The 7,424-nt window shown below is 34.7% G+C and overlaps 1 long non-coding RNA gene across 2 annotated transcripts; it reads left to right on the forward strand.

Annotated features, from left to right (window-relative positions):
* Positions 1-3,863: 3,863 nt before the first annotated feature.
* LOC111093407 lies at positions 3,864-6,485 on the forward strand. Of its 2 annotated transcripts, none has more exons than XR_005381327.1 (3): positions 3,864-4,082; positions 5,225-5,384; positions 6,097-6,485. It is a non-coding gene; the product is annotated as an uncharacterized LOC111093407 (long non-coding RNA). The 2 variants fall into 2 exon arrangements; XR_005381326.1 differs by having other exon boundaries at positions 3,864-4,166; positions 6,097-6,440.
* The last annotated feature ends 939 nt before the right edge of the window (positions 6,486-7,424 follow it).

Raw genomic sequence — 7,424 nt, forward strand, 5'->3', positions numbered from 1 at the left:
AGATAAATTGCTAAAAATGAAATATTCCATTTAATAAAAACGAATCATATTTTTCCCTCTGTGTACTTCTTGACAAAGTAGCTCTATAGATTTATTAATTTTATACTATTTGCTGTCTCTTGACATCACGTCCACCCTTCATTGGCCTGCTTTATGATACCATACCTGGACTCAAACCTTTTACCTTTGTCAGGATAGGATGCTTGATAATAGCTACAGAAAAAAGAGGCTTCTCTTCCCACTTCCAGTGTCCTTAATTTCTTTCTCCTACAGTGCAGCTGCAATGGCCCACCCAGTGGCACTCAGCCTCCAGCAAGTTTTGTTGCCAGCCTCAGCCTTAATTTCCTGCTCCTCATCCTCTCCATCTATGGACCAGCTTTGCCACAAGGCAATCTAGGGAACTTGCTATCCAGGGGCCTAGTCATATGCTCTTCCCAGAGAGTTCTGAAACCCCCTTCCAAGTGTATTCTTTGCTTGGGTTCTCTCTTTCAGCCCTGGCACATTATCTAGAGCTCTCTTTCATCTTTTTTGTAACCTCTTATTACCATTTAAATAAGTGTTTATTCAATATTCGTTGTTCAAAATACCAGTGTGGTTTCTGTCTCCTGACTGGACTCATAGATACAGAAACATTTAAGTATTTTGAAGATACTGAAAAATCAGAAGCATCTAAAAGTGGTTCATAAAATATGACACATAATGAGGAAATTCAGGAGCTGGGTGAACCAAAAAATGTTAGCGTTTTCATCTGTTTATATACTGACGTGAAATTCATCCACAGCATATTCCAAAAGGTGCAGAATCCTGCATCTATGAAGTATGTTATATCATTTTGCAAGCTATTTAAATGTTTTTCTCTTGGTAAGACAACAAATTAAGTATTTGCTATCTTAAAAAAATAATACAAAAATAAAATTTCAGTCTCTGCTCCAAGCCAATGTGACTCTTTCCATTGATTCAGCACTTTTTCCCCCATCGTTTTGTTTTGCTTGTTTGTTTTTCCCCATTCATGGACTTTTTTTTAATGTGATAGGAAACCTTGTAGAGTGCTCTGTAACAAGGGAAAATGGATAATTCAAGTATTTATGACACTGAATCCTTAAGGTTTGTGTTAAAATTGTAATCATCAGTCTGGTTTTTATAGAAATATCTTACTGAAGTCCTTTCAATTTGAAAAGATAAATCTGCTTGTTTTCTTTACCCTGTAGGCCTTAACATCATTACCAAGGCAGAAGCAACACCACTCTGCTCCTGCATTTGTGTGTCATACATTCAATGATAAAAAACAAACTATAAAGCCAAGAGTTATAGACTTTAATAAGTTTTTTTCATAAATATTTCAAATTACTCTAGTTCCAAGTAAACAAAGACATTCATAATACTGAAACCAATGCATTTTTAATTTACTTTTTATCAACTATTCAAGGTAACTAGCAATATATTTCAGCTGGATGTGACATTTAGTGCAGTAGAAGCTGATGTTATATTCTGTTTAAAACTAATTTTAGGGATGCCTGGGTGGCTCAGTGGTTGGTCACCAGCTTTTGGCTCCAGTCATGATACCGAGATCTGGGATGGAGTCCTGCATTGGGATTCCTGCGAGGAGCCAGCTTCTCCCTCTGCCTATGTCCCTGTCTCTCTCTCTCTCTCTCTCAGTCTGTGTGTCTCATAAATAAATAAATAAATCTTAAAAAAATCTTAATCTAATTTGGTATATTTTTTTCTACAGGTATTTCAAAATGATAATTTGAAATTATCTTTTCTTTCTATCTGCTTCACAGATTTCTGTAGACTTTTCCTATACCACTTGAGAAACTGGTAGAGAAATTAAACTGCATAAAAATGGGGAAATCAGAAATGTATATTTTAGAGATCTGAAAATAACTTTGGTAATGCTTGTCAAAACACTTGTCAAATCCAAGTACAGACTAAATTATTTTTATGTGATCTTGGACAAATTACTTGCTTTTGATCAGGTCACCTCCTTAAAATCTTTCAATTCTTATCCATTACTCTTGAGACAAAAGGAAAAAAAAAAGTCCTCACTAACCCAGTTAATAAGGCTCTTGGCTCTCTACTCATATACCACACTAACCTATATCCTCATTTGATTAATATAGTTCTCCCTGACAGAACTAAGCTTCATAAGAACAGGGACTTTGTCTATGGTAGGTGATAAAATTCCCAAAGTGTTTTCATAATGTGACTATTTAAAAAGTAGAAGATATAATACCAAAAACCAGGGGAGACTTGTTTGTTCCCTCCCTCAGCTCTCAGAATTTAAATTACTTCTGCTATGTGTATAAGCTAAGTAGATGAGTAACACTTTAGACAAGGTACAGAAATGTAATGCATAGCCGAGAGAGCTCAAGTGATGGAACAGACTCAAGATAAAAGACAATATGGCCAGAGGAAAGTGTACCTCAAGATGCTAGCTTGGGATAAAAAGTGAAGAAGGTTTAGCTCCATTAAAGTCTGAATAACTGGAAATAATCTGTTTCAAGTTAGCCACAGGGTAAAAGGAAAGCATTAGCAGAATAATTTCTAAAAATGCAGAGTAACAGAAACCTTCAGGAGAAACACATTAAGTGATGTCGAGACACTTCCCAATGGTTTTTAGAAGACTGAAAATGGGAAAGAAGAATCTAACAGCAGAGTTGAGATCTAATATTTCATGATAGGTATTTTTACTTTTTTTGACAAAAACTATATTTCATCATAAAAACTTTCCTTTGGAGAAGATCCTTGCCATATAACATGCTGTATTTTCAGTATCTTAAAATTCCAAACTATATAGGGACCCAATACATGAAGATTGCCCAAAGTAACTGAAATGTCAAAGAAGAAAACCTTCAACTCTATATTGTGCCAGAGTTTTCACAATTAAAAAAAATTCAGTCACTCCCTAGCCCTCTGAAATATTTGCAGTTGACCCATTTCCATATTGGTTCTTGTACTTTGTCACAATACAGTCCTTAGGAAACAATGGTCCAGGAATCTATATATCATCATACTAGTCCACTACGTTAAAAGCACACAGTGATTGGACCTGTGAACAGAAATTGACACAAAAGAGGGTAAGAGATCATCCCTACCATTTCAGGGATCTGCCAAATCATTCAGGTTTTAAAGGTTTGAATACTCTGGGGCATGATACGTAATTCCTTCATAGCATACAAGACATGTAATTTCTTTTGTATCCTTACCACTGAGAAAGAGACACAATGCTTACAGGCTCACAGATCTTTAGCATAATTTTAGCTTGACTCACACAGGATTTCCAGCTTACAATGAATCTTCTGTACTAAGTCCAGTCTTGAGTGCAAGCTACCCTGGTATTCAGGCTTCATAAGCCAGGAAAACCAATGAAATAAAGATATGGATGATAAATAAGAGCACTGTGTAGATTCTTTGGCAAAGTCACTTAGAAGAATGACGATGCTAACTCCTAGGATCCTGGAAAAGACACCCTGCATCCTGCAGCAGAGAACTACACACTGGCTGAAAAGCAAATCCTAGGGTGCTGCAGGTCCCTATCAGAGAATGAGTTTTCTTTTGACAGAGACCATGGGTTTTCAGGTAACTACGTGACTAACACCGCTTGTTATAAACCAAGTATAGCAAGTCACAATTTCTAGCTGTCACAGTAGTAAGCTGTCATGTATTGCAACTGGTAAATCTAGGGCCAGACTGAAGCAGGTAAAAAAGCACAGGTAATTGGCACGATTAAGTAGTCCAGAATTCTATACTATCTCCTTCTGTTGCATCAGTACCTTTACTTCAGATTAAGTTTATGGTGTCATAGAAGGATTTCTAGAAGTGGCTTGATTCTATGTCTTGATGCAAGCTGAAAAATGGACAACTGCTGCATTCTTGCCCACTCAGATGACTCTACTGGAAACTGGCAAAGGAAAATTCTATTACTGGGAAAAGCCATAAATATTTCACTCAATTATCAAATTTGGGATGGAAAATTGGTCCTAAGTAAGAATAAATACGAATTCCTAGACAGTGAAAAATAGTTTTGCTGGTTTGGTAGAGGTCTTAAAAGATCAAAATTGGAAAAATGAGGATAGCTCTAGGTGAGTAGGCACAAAGTGTGTGGATTTTTGTATCTCACATCAGTGTCCACCTGAGACCAAAGCCATGGAATCCCTTTTATTAAGGTTAGTCTCCTAAGTGCTGCTGCTGCTCCTGAACACTTGATTAGCACAAGGGACTGATCCTGATAACCTGATATAATGTCATTCCCCAGTGAGACCACATCAAGTGGTGGCAAGTCAATTATATCAGTGATTTGTCCTTACTGGGATCGAATCCTACTCCATCAGTATATTTGGCTATAGCTTAAATTTTTGCTTGTAATGTGAATGGAAACCATCCTTCACTGTATTTTGTTTGTAATTTTATAAAATTTTGCTCATTAGGGGCACCTGGTTGGCTCAGTCAGTAGAGCATGTGATTCTCAATCTTGAGGTCATGAGTTCAAGCCCAACTTTGGGCATGGACCCAGGGGGAGGGAGGGAGGGGGAGACAGAGAGAGAGAGAGAGAGAGAGAGAGAGAGAGAGAGAAAGTTTTGCTCATTAAATGTATTTTTCTAATTTTTTTGAAGATCACACTTTTGACAAATATTGAAGATGTAAAAGCACAAAAAGTAAAATTTTAAAACAAGTATTTCCTTAACTTCCTATTATATATAAAGTATATTTGGCCATAGCTTAAATTTTTAAAAATATTTACAGATTCACTTTAAGTCCCTTTTATCATATCTTGATATATTTCTTTATACATACCTGTTCCTTTTGTTTTATTTCAGTTTAGAATTTGTATTACTCACCAGTATATTTTAAAACTGTTTTTCATAAGTTTGTCCAGATTCTTTTTGGTTTCTAAAAATGTACATGTAATAATTTTATCAATTTCCAATTACTTTCTCTTGACATGTTTTATAATCTGATGTAAATTCATATGCAAAATTTAATATAAAAAATAATTTTAATCATCGAATATATCCATCAGATTAAAAATTTATATGCTACACTCTCAAATTCATAGATATGTCATTTGTCTCATATTATCTCTTTCAATCAATGCTGCAGTATCACTCACTGTTCATTCATTGTTAGGTACGTGAACACTTTATTAGAGTATATATATATGCACACACAAAGCATATATATATATATATATATGGAAACTTTTTTTCAATTTCCTTCTGTAAAGATGACTATTTGGAACCGCCATCTAAATCACCTTTGAAGAGCTACAAAACTTATGTAAAATAGAGTTGGAAAGACTGTTGACGTACGTTTAAGAAGAAATAGATTTGTCACGGAAAAGAAATGAGAGCACCTTCAAGTATCTGCAAAACCAACATGTTGAAGTGAGAATACATTTTTTCTATTGAACTACTAATAGTAGAACCAGTTGTGCAATTTAACAATAGATGGAACTATCTTGGGAAGTAGTGAGTTCCACGTGATGGGAGGAACCACTCTGAGGCTAGGTGATCGTTTGTAAGATTGATTATTTTAACAGAAATCAGTGGTTGAAAAAGTATTTGCTGACTGGAAGTCAGTGAAAATCTAATAATATTTTGCTTTTCTATGTGCCAACTGGTTGGCAAAAAAAAAAATTTTTCCTATTCTGTTCCTGGAAAGGTAATTTTGCAAAACTTAATTACTCCCACTGCAGAATGACATCAGATCTCCAGTGAGTGATTTCTCACTTCTCCAATGAACTCTATTTCCTAGAATAAGGATGGAGGCTTTATATTACCTTACCTTAGGATACTATTACTGTATAGTCAGGAGCAGAGGAGGAGCCTCGCTACCTCAGGGCACAACCTGAGGGGCTTGCTTCTGCACAGCTTAGTGCAGAGAACAAGTTAAAATGCATTGTCGAGACTATAACACAAATATTTTAGGTATGAAGACTCATAGCAAAGATGGGAAGCTTAGAAACTAACAGTGGGACACCATATTTGGAGAAAATAAGGAAGAACTAAAGGACTGGGAAAAATCATTAAAAGTATAAATATTACACATGATTTCATCACTGTGTTTGGACTAGATAATTTGTAAATTGTCTTCTAGATGCAAAATCAGCAACCAGAAGATTTCAAAGGAAAGGTCACTGTTCTCTCAGTCAAACTGGAAACTCCACCTAAAAGAGGCAAATTCTTGCTCTCCACTTCTCCATTTTCCACTATACTGGTTTATGGTAGCTCTGCATATGATAAACAAAGGGAAGTATGCTACAACAATTATCTGTCCCTTCTTTGCTTCTTTTGTGCTTTCCATTCAGAGAATATTTAGCCATTTGTTAGCAAATATTTGTTGAATTTCCCTGGAATGAAGAAGGAGTAGCTACAGAAAGTAAATCAAGAAGGATATCTTTGACTGTTTTTTTACTGCTAGGCTTATAGGTAATCAACTTCAAAAGATAATATAATGAAAAGAAAAATTATGCCTGTTTATGGTTTTGGAGTTCTATCAAGATATTTTAGATGGGTACTGATGTAACATCAACTTCTATATATCAGACTTGGTCTTACATTAGAATGAAGAAATTCTCTTATAGTATATTTTATGATCTGAAAATATTTGTATCTCTGGAATTTTCTGGTGATAAAAACATGAATGTCTCATCAATGGAAAAGCTTCTGGGTGTTCTGTGCATAGATAGCCCAAGAAATGTTGAGTGACTTGTGTAAACTTTAGATATTTCCATAATATAACTGCCTCTGCATTTAGAATTTTAGAGATGAAAACAGCCTTAAAGAAATAATCTACTTCTATTTTCTAAGGTCAGTCACATAACTACTAAGTGGCATATATTAGGTATCTTTTCTAATGTGTACCTATCTTAATTAATAAAAAGAAAATGAGATATAATGTTGAACCTGGTCTACTTAGATTTAGAAATCATGGGAAATCAGTGTGGAAAGGATTTTCTAATTGTTTTATATATTTTGAAAAATGAAGACTAACAAACTATCATTCATTAGGTATTAGAAGGATGGAATTTGTAGAAACTTTTATTTTCAGAGTATCTTTTTTTCCAAAAATAAGGATCTTTAAAAATTCTATTAGTACCATTAATTTTATCTAACATGTTTTAATCATTATGCTTTCTCTTTCCCTTCTTCCTCCTCCTCCTTTTTGTCCCTCTTACTCTTTAATGTCATCTTACTAAGTTACCATAGTAGTTGGTATCCTTTACACAATGAATTGAACACTGAAAGAAATCCCTCATGTCAACCTCTTAGATTTGAGATTTTAATCTTATCTTTTTAAAAATGAATAACTGTAGGTTCTTTAGGATTTTAGATCTTAGAAATAGGAATCTTTTTCCTTTCAATGTTTATTTGCCTCCTTCTCTCCCCTTTGCATTATAAATATGTGATCAGAAATGCTAGCAT

Source organism: Canis lupus, chromosome 30 (genome assembly GCF_011100685.1).
Source record: "Canis lupus familiaris isolate Mischka breed German Shepherd chromosome 30, alternate assembly UU_Cfam_GSD_1.0, whole genome shotgun sequence".
Lineage (NCBI taxonomy): Eukaryota > Metazoa > Chordata > Mammalia > Carnivora > Canidae > Canis > Canis lupus.